At 40.0% G+C, this 12363-nt stretch overlaps 2 long non-coding RNA genes across 2 annotated transcripts; both read right to left on the bottom strand.

Moving 5' to 3' along the window:
* Window positions 1-230: 230 nt before the first annotated feature.
* On the bottom strand, window positions 231-902 carry LOC119889544. The gene is made up of 2 exons (XR_005442088.1): window positions 742-902; window positions 231-558 (listed from the first exon to the last, which is right to left on the bottom strand). It is a non-coding gene; the product is annotated as an uncharacterized LOC119889544 (long non-coding RNA).
* A 66-nt stretch (window positions 903-968) lies between these two features.
* On the bottom strand, window positions 969-1796 carry LOC119889545. Its single transcript, XR_005442089.1, has 3 exons — window positions 1542-1796; window positions 1237-1437; window positions 969-1097 (listed from the first exon to the last, which is right to left on the bottom strand). It is a non-coding gene; the product is annotated as an uncharacterized LOC119889545 (long non-coding RNA).
* Window positions 1797-12363: the final 10567 nt, after the last annotated feature.

Raw genomic sequence — 12363 nt, 5'->3', positions numbered from 1 at the left:
TACTAAGGTCCTCAGGCTGTGAGGGATTCTGCCACTGAAGACTACGTTCAGGTCTGAACCAGAATTTAGATCTGATAGTGTAATAACTGTTGTAAGTACAAGAAATGTTCACTGATGAGCCTTTGACGGCACAGATGCTTCTGTCGTGTAAGTCACTCTGTTGCAGTTTGACCAGACACCTGAAAGATAAAACCATTACTGACCATTTTTAAACCAGAGCTGGCAAAGAGTCACAGTGAGGGTCTCTTTATTACAAATACATGTTCTGTAGTTATACAGCTCCACCAGATGGTGTTATATTAGTAAAAGATTGTGGAGTAAACTCACACACTGAAAGAGAGGGGAAACCCTCCAGTCCTTTCACAGCACAGGAATAACTGTCTGCAGAATCAAAGTAGTCAGAATAAGAAGAAGATGTTTCTGTCTGAATTTTCTGTCCATTCTTGTACCAGATGTAGGAAGAATGATCAGGTAGACGACAGCTGCTGTAACAAAGCAGGTCTGCCTGATTATATGTGTAGTCTGTTGATCTGATCACCTGAACCTGGAGATCTGGATCTGTGAAGAAGAAACATGAATAGTTGTTATTTATGTAGAACTGAATCACGCAGACATACACAGAGAAATAAACAATAGAACATTATGACAACACATACATTGATTTCCCATCAGGATCACTATTCAGCATTCATTGTCATCAGATAGTTTAAATGTGCTGTTACAGTTTGTGTTCATCAGTACCTGTGACAGTCAGAGTTGTACCAGGTAAACTACTCCTCCATTCAAAGCTCCATGTGTTGAATTTGAAGTGATACTCAGCTGAGTCGCTCTCTCTCAGGTCAGTGATTCTCAGAGTGGAGCGTCCTCTCTGTGTGTCAAGGACCTGAACACGACCTGCATACTGGGAGTCTTACTAAGGTCCTCAGGCTGTGAGGGATTCTGCCACTGAAGACTACGTTCAGGACTGAACCAGAATTTAGATCTGATATCTGTGTAATAACTGTTGTAAGTACAAGAAATGTCCACTGATGAGCCTTTGAAGGCACAGATGCTTCTGTCAGTGTAAGTCACTCTGTTGCAGGTTTGACCACGGACACCTGAAAGATAAAATATTTTTGGACCATTTTTAAACCAGAGCTGGTGAGGAGTCACAATGAGGGTGTCTGTATTAAAAATACATGTAGTTACAGCTCCACCAGATGGTGTTGTGTGAGTGGAAGATTGGAGTAAACTCACACACTGAAGGAGAGGGGAAACCCTCCAGTCCTTTCACAGCACAGGAATAACTGTCTGCAGGAGAAATGTCAGCTGAATAAGATGTTTCTTTGTCAATTGTCTGTCCATTCTTGTACAAGATGTAGGAGGTTTGATCAAGTAGACGACAGCTGCTGTGACACTTAACCTGTGCTTTTGAGCTGCTCCACTCCACCTGCAAACCTGTTTGTAAAGAAACAAAATATGATTTTAAACTGAACTGTAATAAGCACACCACTTGTTGAGCATTTGGAGCTAACTTCTATGGTTTCCAACAAAAATGTTACCTCTGACAGACAAAGTGACTCCAGGTGAACCAGTATATCTTCCTTTTGGTTGGTTTGTTATGAACCTGAACTTGTACTCAGCTGAGTCGCTCTCTCTCAGGTCTGTGATTCTCAGAGTGCAGATGTTGTTAGAACAACTGTACTGCAAACGACCTGCGTACCTTGAGTCTGTTCTCAGATCCACAGGTACATATCTATTCATCTGAGTAAACCAGAATGTTTCCTCAACTGTAGTATCATGGCCATTTATTCTGGATGGGTATGTGGGTGCAGCTTATTCCACTGTTGATCCTTTTAAGGCACAGATCTGAGTAGAGGTGTAAGTCACTCCCCAGCCATTCTGACCCTGAATCACTGTAACACAGAGCACATCAGAAACTACAATCAGCCTCAACAACAACTTAGCTGCTCTCATGCCATCCCACTTGCGTCAATGTGAGATAAAGATAATATCATAATATTAACTTGTGCTTGGGGGCAAGGGAACATGAAATAAAATATCTGAGTATTTTCTTAACTAGAAACATAACTCGAGACTGCAAAACGGCAGTCCAGAAACCAATAACTGACATCACAGTGACTGCCTCCGCTTCTTTTATCCAGTCTAAGACCTAAACACGTACCTTTATATTGAAAGTCTAATTTGATGTTGCATATTTATTGTTGCTAACTTGACTGTGGTGCCCTCAACGCTGAAAAACTACGCTAAAGAGGTATCCAGGGCGATGTAACGTGATTTGACTAATGGACCAGATGTGACAAGTTGGGAGTGAAAAGGTTTTGATCACGACATACTTAGTCGCGTTGTTTTTAACTCCATGAGAAAATGTTTGTGTGGCGCTCAATGTGTGAGCGCCACACAAACATATGTTCTTCATTAGAACATGATGTTCATAGACCAGAAAGCACGGAAGCATGGATTGTGCTTCAGGGCGGGATTATCTATTATTCACAAGTTGTTACCATAGCAACCTGACTCGTTTTTTTATACTGTGACTCGTACCCACGGCACTGTGTAAATTTAACCAGTGCCGTTGAAAAAGCGTATTAGGAGTTGACTGTTCACTTTCTCTGGTGAGTACATTTAGTTTTAAGACTGTCGTTCGTTAGATAAAATTGTCAGCCCTGTTAAAATGACAGTTAACGTGAATTACAGATGCACCTAGCTAAGCAAGCTAGGTAGCTCCACACACGACTGTTAGCTCCACCGTCTTGTCCAAATATAGTCACGTCCGGTGCCGCTGGTTGCAAAACCTCAACATGGTGGCGACCTATCGGCCAAATTGAGGCCAAACGGCAGTCCACAAATCAACGGGTGACTTCCACATAAAAAGAGTCTATAAATACGGTGGTGATGGCACAATGGATAAGACTATGCCTTTGGTGTGAGAGACCTGAGTTCAATCCCCCCTGTGACCCATCCACCATTGTGTCCCTGAGCAACACACTTAACCCCTAGTTGCTCCAAAGGCGTCTCTGACGTGTATAGCAATTGTAAGTCGCTTTGGATGAAAAGCATCAGCTAAACAAATAAATGTAAACACATACAAGAATTCCTTTCTTCCCGGGTGTCCCAGAGAACAGGCTGAACCTATTTGTTCCAAACACATTTTCTATTGTTGTTGGGACTCTGGGGCGCCGTTGGTCTCAAGACCTGTGGCTCACAATTTGACTCCCGTACCTGAGGTTGCCAGTTTGAGTCAGGACTGTGCAGTACAACTCAGGGCAGTTACATTAACTAACAGTTGCTTATTTACATGTCAAGCTGCCCAAGAATAATATTAGCATTAATTTTCAGCCGTGTTTCTGGCCATGTGATGAATGTGAGTTAAATATACACTCTGGTTTTAGCTTTGGTTTGGTGTCCATCAACTACTGAGACAAATATTCCTCTTTAGCAGCTAGATGCTCCACCACACTCGCTAACTATGTAATTTAGTAATAGGCTGGTAGAGTAAAGTGGGGTTTTAGAGCTTTTTCACTGCATTCAGCTGCATTCTGCTGCTGCTAACAAGGCTGATGAGAGCCAGGAAAGTGAAACAAAACAGTAACGTTGCCAAAAAACGCTTTGTAGAGCTGAAGGGAATAGCACATTTTGTGATAAATCTGTGTCTTCAGTTGACCATTGTTAATATAAAACTATTGATAAGTGCAACATTAAGTTTTGTTATCCACATTTCAACTCCTACGGTAAGTGTTATTGTCATGTTGTATTTATCAATTATGCTATATTATGCTAATAACTTCTAAATGTACTCTTATGCATATAATCGCTGGAAAAATTAGAGTTTGGAGGACTGCAGACGATTCATTTTTTTCATGTCCTTGGGCAAGATACTGAACCCCGCTGTTCCGCCAGTGTATGACTGAGTGTGACTGGTGAATGCAGATGTAGTGTAAAAGCGCTTTGAGTGGTCGAAAAGACTAGAAAGGTGCTATACAAATATGGAGCATTTACATAAATGATTTAGAGGACATTTTTGATGCAGTCATCACTTCAATCCACACAAATACTTAAGTTTAAATGTTTACATTGTTACGATAAGATAAGCGTATGTACAGAGATGTTACTGGTGTAAAAAACAGCTCTCTGTTGCTCGTCTTTTAAGGACTTTAAAGAAAGAGTGAATTGAAGTGAAGTGAATGTCAGGCGTGCAGGGACCACATGACATCTCACATCAAATCTTTTTATTTACTCAAATCTCTCCTCTGATATTCTGAAGTGTGCGACCTGCCTCGCAATATAAGTGTAGATGTCCAGTACCTTGTACAGAGAGAAGGAAGACAACAAATCCACTCGCTGCTGCTGTTAAACTCATAGCTGCTCCTCAAATCTGTTAAATCTCATCAGCAGTAGATCAGATACAAGAGAAATCCTGTATGTCAGTTAGTCACAATAAACATTTCTTATCAAAAATGGAGGGTGCTGTCTTTGAAGACAGTTTGTTTGGTGTTAAAAACCGCACTGTTTTCCTTCCTCTTTACATCATTAATATGCATGAACAGACAAATGCCTGAAAATATGAAATGATGAAATGACTTTGACAAATGATGCAAGAAATTCTTACAACATAGGTTATGGTATTATTGGTATGTTAATTTTGTGGCCCGGTAGTGTCGACACTTTTCTTGAACAGTTTAAGGGGGAAAAACAATAAAACATGTTGCCCGGCCTTTGTGTGTGGAGTTTGCATGTTCTCCCTGTGTCTGCGTGGGTTCTCTCCGGGTACTCTGGCTTCCTCCCACCATCCAAAGACATGCAGTCTAGGTTAATTGGCAACCCTAAATTGTCCTTAGGTGTGAGTGTGGGCATGAGTGGTTGTTCGTCTATGTGTGGCCCTGCGATGGACTGGTGACCTGTCCAGGGTGTACCCCGCCTTTGCGCCCGATGTCAGCTGGGATTGGCTCCAGCCCCCCCGCGACCCTGTACACAGGATAAGCGATGGATGGATGAGGTCCAATCTCTTTACAGCCCCAGTCCATGCAGTGGAATGACAGGCCTTTGGTGTAAACTAAAAGTGAAAGTGTTTTACGCTTTCTTTTCCACAGTTATGAGAGTCAAGTTGTACTTACCTGGTTGGGTTTAATGTTGTGAAAAGAGCGTACAATAATGCTCTAGATATGTTAAGAGGAAAAGTTTTGTTCAGTGTTGAGAGCAGATGTTAGATTAGGAGTGGTTTGAGTCTAGCACGTCACAGCTTCCTGTTTGAGCTTCTTGAGAAGCTGTGGGTTTAATTCAAGGAAAAACAGAAGTAGGAAGTGCACTTGATAATACTAACTATAGACTAGGATGTTGTATGCTGTAGGCTACATATTGCAAAGCACCTTGAGGCAAATTTGGATTTGTGATTTTGGGCTTTGTAAATAAAACTGTATTTCTATAAATAACCAAAGAAGGGTAAAATCAAGGGCAACTGGACTTGGTTGAAGATACTGGAAGACGTTTCGTCCCTCATCCAAAGGACTTCTTCAGTTCTGACTGACTGGCAGGGAAACTCAGCTATTTAACCTCAGTGGGGTCATTGGCCCGGGTCATCGATACCGCTGGTTCGTTCCCTGCCAGTCAGTCAGAACTGAAGAAGTCCTTTGGATGAGGGACGAAACGTCTTCCAGTATCCTCAACCAAGTCCAGTTGCCCTTGATTTTAACCTTCGTTGGATAACTATGACCTGGATGACCGAGAATCTTCATCTTGAATCATGAATCTTCATTCATTTCTATAAATAGTACTAGCCTACATCTTTTAGAAAGGAAAAGATCTGAATGCTGCTGTACAACTGGTTTCCTCAGTACCCTAGTTAGCAAGTCATGCTAATGTTTGCATGTCACATTATAGCCAACAACTGCACGTTTAATGAATTTATCTGTCAATGGTTAATTTATGCTTTTACTATCTTAACATGTAACAATTAAGTATGGATGAAGGTAAGAAGGATTAAGTTCTTATAGCATATTGGCTACACCATTACATTTAAGACAATGAGATAGCTATACTATTTTTTTGTTATTGTTTTATTTATTTTTAAAATGGTGGACAATGGCATGCATTTTAAGATTTGTGTGAAGGTAAAGTGAAGCTGAAGACAGGCACTGAGGAACAAAGTCTCTTATGGTGAAATCCCAAACAGTTCTGCTTTTATCAGACCATCTGAAGGGAAAACAATGATATGACCCCAGCAATAACACAGACTAATGCACAACAATATAGTGCAGGTAGACTACATTTTCAAAATGATGAATTCTTATATTATGTTATCCTCATAATATCACGACTATTAACTAGATATGGCAGAGAACACAGATATGTGGGATATACTGAGCAGAAATCCTGCTGAAACTAAGGAGCAATCGGAGTTTATAAATGAACTAAAATTATTTCATGCATCATTGATCTGAAAAGGTGCCACGTGCACATTTAAAGAGGTTACTTCCCTAAATAAAAGACAGAAAACAAGAGAGATGTGTCTTGAGCAGGGATGAAATGAAATGAGTTAATCTGCAGGAGAATATGCAGTACCTGAAAGCAATACAGAATGCCTGAAAGCCTTAAGACTTTATATTAAATTTTCATATTTTCAATTGTCACCTGCCACCTGAATTTTTTGTTCCCCTTTGCATAATTAAATATGTTGCCACCATCAACTGATGCAGAAAAGGCATAAATTGGTGCAGAAGATTACACCAGATTGCAGGAAATGAAGTGTTTAATGCTCAAACTTTATATGTGTTCCCTCTAATGTTAAAGCAAAACCTACACTCCTGCATTTCAATGACAAAATGACTTCATAAATTCCCTAGAAAGCACAAGATGGGTGGAAAAATTCCCAGATAATTGGTTAGTTTACTTCTTCAAATTGTAATCTATGATGTCTGAAGGTTGGCAAGTTTCCTGATCAATCATACTTATTCATCACTGACCATGATCATCGACTTGGCATTTAATTTGTATGCGTTTTAAAATTGGGAATTTGGCTGCTTAATGTTACATAACGTTTAAACTAAATTCCTGATGTTACACAAGTTACATGGCTCAAGGCTGGCAACAAAAAGGGAGGCCTCACACAGCTAATAAGAACAAAGTGGTTTATTTAACTCAAACTAACAACAACTTTAACTAAGTTGATGGCGTGGGCAGATATGAGGAACATCAGTCATGTCAGAAGTGTGTGGATGAGTGAGGATGAAGTGTAATGCATGTCGGTGGTGCAGCAAATTAAACAAAGGAACAAGGCTGGGGTTGAAGCAGCAGGCCAGCAGAGAGAGTGATTTCTAGAAAGACAGCCTTTTTATGCCCTCTAGGAAGCCCAACCCAGATAGGCAGGTAGATGCACTGGACCCTCCCAGCTCTACCTACAAGCCACACCCAGAATCTGCAAACAGAGAAGACATACAAGCAGGCAGACTGGGGAAGTCGTCACACCCCCACCCTTAAGATTGGGGTCCTAGGTAGGATCGCCAAAATTCAGCTAGAGCTTCCCCAAAATAATATCCAAACACAATTCTTACAATGAAAAATCTTAATCAAATACACTCTGATACATTAATGTTAACATGTGAATGTCCTTCCACCTGCACACAGTGCCATGTCTTGAGCCATGAAGCCACACCCCTCAGCAACCTTGGTACCTAAGAAGCATTTAAGATGGAAGAAGAAACAGAACTAAAGAGACACTGCAGGGAGGAAAAACACAAGTCATCTTACACAGACACTGCTCGAGACAGGGCATCAGCCACTGTGTTCTCAGCCCCCTTTACATGTCGTATGTCTAAATGAAATGGCTGAAGGAAAAGACACCATCACATAAGACGCTGATTTGGGTTTAGGAGTGAGTGGAGAAAAGTTAGAAGATTGTGATCAGTGTAAACCACTAAAGGACTTACCCCACCACCCACATAAACCTCAAAATGTTGCAACGCCCAGATGAGTGCCAGTGCTTCTTTTTCAATGATTGAATAATTCAACTGATGCGAGTTGAACTTTTTACAAAAGAAACTCACCGGGCTGTCAACACCCTTTCCATTAGCCTGCATGAGTACAGCACCAGCTCCCACCTTACTAGCATCCACATACAGGGAGAATGGGTGTTCCACCTGTTTTCTCAATCCTTACCAGTTACTGGCAGCTTAAGCAAACATTTACCCTCAGTCAAATGAAGCAATCTACTTACTGGAATAAAACTAAACCAGCAATTTAAAAGCCTGTTAATCCCTAACAATACCAGAGCAAAAATGAAATCTGTGCAAAACACTCCCGTAACAAAAAGGTTACATATACATGTTTTCCAGTACAACCTGTCCAACCAAGATCCCGGACGAGCCCCCATTTGTTACCGCCTGGCTCAAGGCTGGCAACAAAAAGGGAGGCCTCATACAGATAATAAGAACAAAAGTGGTTTATTTAACTCAAACTAACAACAACTTTAACTAAGTTGATGGCGTGGGCAGATATGAGGAACATCAGTCATGTCAGAAGTGTGTGGATGAGTGAGGATGAAGTGTAATGCATGTTGGTGGGTGCAGCAAATTAAACAAGGAACAAAGGCTGGGGTTGAAGCAGCAGGCCAGCAGAGAGAGTGATTTCTAGAAAGACAGCCTTTTTCGTCATCACACTGAGGTTGAAGAGTGATGACCCCGACCCCTGCGCTGGGTAATGTAATGTCAGAAGGCCTACTCACGAAATGTGAGTTTTCATTATCCATGCTTGATTGCCTACTTGTACTGTACAAGTTAAACAGCAAAGATACATGTAACACATTTGTGTGTTAAAGAGGGGAAATAGCAGCAACACGTGTTTTTCTAGGAGGTGGCAGTGAAAAGAGATGTCCGTCCTTGACTGATAACAATTTTGATATCACATTAAGACAATGTTTGATAAGTTTTTGAGACGCCCCAAACTTTTGTTGTTTGCAGGGGAGCGTATGTCTGTTTTAGAGTGCTATGCTCACCTGGATCTCAACTATACTGAACACTGTACACCTTTGACAGCTGGAACAGAGCAGGGTAAGAATTTATTAACTGAATGCCTTTATTTAATAAAATGTCAGATATAGTTTAATAAATTATAGCAAGACGGTGAAAACAGTGTGGAATAAGTTACAGGTTTATAAAACACAACATTTTTCATCCTTAAATTGCGATAAGCACCTGAATTAAAAAATGTGAACACAAGCAGAGGAATATTTGCAATATTTGACAAAACAAAAGAGAGAGAGATTTTGGTAAAGTTGTAAAGGTATACTGGATATAGAGAAATGTACTTGACAAGATGTTGTTAAATGGTTGGCTAGCGCTGACAAATTTTGTATTGGAATTTATAAATGACAAACTGATATTAGTACTCTACTGGATGGAGTAACAAAACTGTAGTATTTTGACTCAAACCTAAATTGACATTCACAAAAGTCAGAGATAACTGTTAACATAACACAATGTAAAATTACTGTTACCAGCAGTTTAACATACAACACCTTACGCACTGATTTAGAACAGGAGTTTAACTGCTGACCAGGTTTATCAGGCATCCAATCAGCAAAAGTGGCCATGGTATTGTATACTAGAGTATAAACTGATAAACAAACAAAAGAAACTGGTGATGAGTGTAATGGACTCCTGATATGATTTATGCACTTTCACCACAAGATTTACTTTTGTCTGCGGGATGTATAGATTCTGTAATTTAGCATTTTGACAAATTGCACTGCAAATGACTTTCTAACATCACACATGGTGGGGGCAGAACTCATCCTGGCCTGGACACCAATCAAACTTTTGTTATAATTTGTTGGTTTTAAGAGAAGCTACTGTATGTTTGTTTGTTGTTTATGTATTATTTTTGACAACTGCCTTTAATGTCTAATGTATTTTAATGTCACTGTGGAATTTAGCAAATATCTGTCAAACAAACTAAAATTTAAAGTGCAATATGTCTTTGTTCCTTTATCAAATCACAGAAGAGTGCAATCTAATTAAATTAATATACATATAAATAAGATATTAAATCAATATAAATAAGTTATTTTAGGAGGTTGGAAAAGTAACTTTTACTTTTTACTTTTACTTGAGTAGATTTTGATAACAGTAACTTTACAAATATTTTTGTACTCTTTCTACCTCTGAGTAACAGTCCACAGATTCATGTTGTGTTCAAACTCTTGGATTTTTGGAGACTGCGCTGTACAGTGCAGATGAATCCTCCAGAGCTTCTTGACGTCTTAATCTGTGAATGAAAAACATACTTACAGAATTATAAACTCAAACCCATAATATTAACCATGAACAGGTTTGACAACAATGCTACAAAATATGTATATAGGTGGGAATAAATAAAATTCTCATGGACTCACTCTGCTGAAACACTGGCACTCTTAAAGTTAACAACACTGTACTCCACACCATCTTCGTCCTCCTCTTCTTCATTCTTGTGTCTGTTGGGCTGAGCTGGCCTGATGTTGGAGTAGAGAGCATCTTCCTGGTTTTTAGAGAAGCTTACGCTGGCATAGCAAAGTTCGTCTGACTCCTCTGCTTGTTTTCTCTGTGCTGCAGCTGAAGGGTTGTTGCCCGGTAAACCCATGTTCAGCTGAAAGGCAACAATTGCATAGAGAGAGTACTTAAGTACTTATCTTCAGGGGTAAGTGGTTAAGTATGATCTTTATTGGCCTTCAACACAATAATTAAACATCTGCAGGTTTAAGGGTGAGGGGGTTGTTCTGACTTTACAAATACTTCATCAGGTGCTACAAATTTCTGAGGTCAACATTTACTGTATGTCACGTTCTCTATTGTCGAACCACAAACCTCATTATCAAAACCAAAAAGTGAACCAGAGGTTCGAGGTCACTTCTGTTTTTGTTGTTGTAATTCATACTCGTCAAGAGGTCAATAAAATCAAGGATTGTCTAATTCCCCTTTATTTACATGTATGTCTGGATGCAGAGGTATTGTGTTGATGAAAACAGTGTCTGTTTCAGCACTTTTATGACACAGAATTACTGGGTAAAGAAAAACAAGGGTTTTAAGCACATATATAACTATTTTATTACATTGGTCTTAACAGGATGAAAGCACAATTCAATATAGGTTTCAGGTGAGAGTGGAATTTGAGTAATACTTGAACTAATACTTCCTCACCTGTGCTGTGTTGTCCGTTCTCTCTCCAGACTCCTTGGTTTGTTTTGAGGACCTCTTTCTTCTGGAGAGAGAATAAATGAACGAATGAATCATCACATGAAAGTACTGAAAAACTAAGTGATTCTAAGGTGCATTTTCTGATTATTATCACAGTAAAGCTGAACTGCTCACCGAATCAATAGGAAGCCACACAGAAATATGAGAGCGAGAAAAATAAGCGATTGATACAACAGACACCGATTTCACTGAACCTGGGAAACAGTGATTAAACAGAAAGACTGACAATTAATGATTTATAAGAGAATAAACAGATCTTCAGACAGAAGCATTCTAATAATGACTCATGTGAAAAGTAGATTTACAGTGGGTACGGAAAGTATTCAGACCCCTTTAAATTTTCCACTCTTTGTTTCATTGCAGCCATTTTCCAAAAATCAAAAAAGTTCATTTTATTTCTCAGTAATGTACACTCAGCACCCCATCTTGACAGAAAAAAACAGAAATGTAGAAATTTTTGCAAATGTATTAAAAAAGAAAAACTGAAATATCACATGGTCATAAGTATTCAGACCCTTTGCCGTGACACTCATATTTAACTCAGGTGCTGTCTATTTCTTCTGATCATCCTTGAGATGGTTCTACACCTTCATTTGAGTCCAGCTGTGTTTGATTATACTGATTGGACTTGATTAGGAAAGCCACACACCTGTCTATATAAGACCTTACAGCTCACAGTGCATGTCAGAGCAAATGAGAATCATGAGGTCAAAGGAACTGCCTGAAGAGCTCAGAGACAGAATTGTGGCAAGGCACAGATCTGGCCAAGGTTACAAAAAAATTTCTGCTGCACTTAAGGTTCCTAAGAGCACAGTGGCCGCCATAATCCTCAAATGGAAGACGTTTGGGACGACCAGAACCCTTCCTAGGGCTGGCCGTCCGGCCAAACTGAGCTATCGGGGGAGAAGAGCCTTGGTGAGAGAGGTAAAGAAGAACCCAAAGGTCACTGTGGCTGAGCTCCAGAGATGCAGTCGGGAGATGGGAGAAAGTTGTAGTAAGTCAACCATCACTGCAGCAATCCACCAGTCGGGGCTTTATGGCAGAGTGGTCCGACGGAAGCCTCTCCTCAGTGCAAGACACATGAAAGCCCGCATGGAGTTTGCTAAAAAACACCTGAAGGACTCCAAGATGGTGATAA

This window comes from Micropterus salmoides, unplaced genomic scaffold, assembly GCF_014851395.1.
Source record: "Micropterus salmoides isolate LMB-PRFRI ecotype aquatic unplaced genomic scaffold, ASM1485139v1 Ms_hic_scaffold_527, whole genome shotgun sequence".
Taxonomy (NCBI): Eukaryota; Metazoa; Chordata; class Actinopteri; order Centrarchiformes; family Centrarchidae; genus Micropterus; species Micropterus salmoides.
Note: the sequence above shows the minus strand (reverse complement) of the source record. Positions and strands in the feature narration are given on the sequence as shown.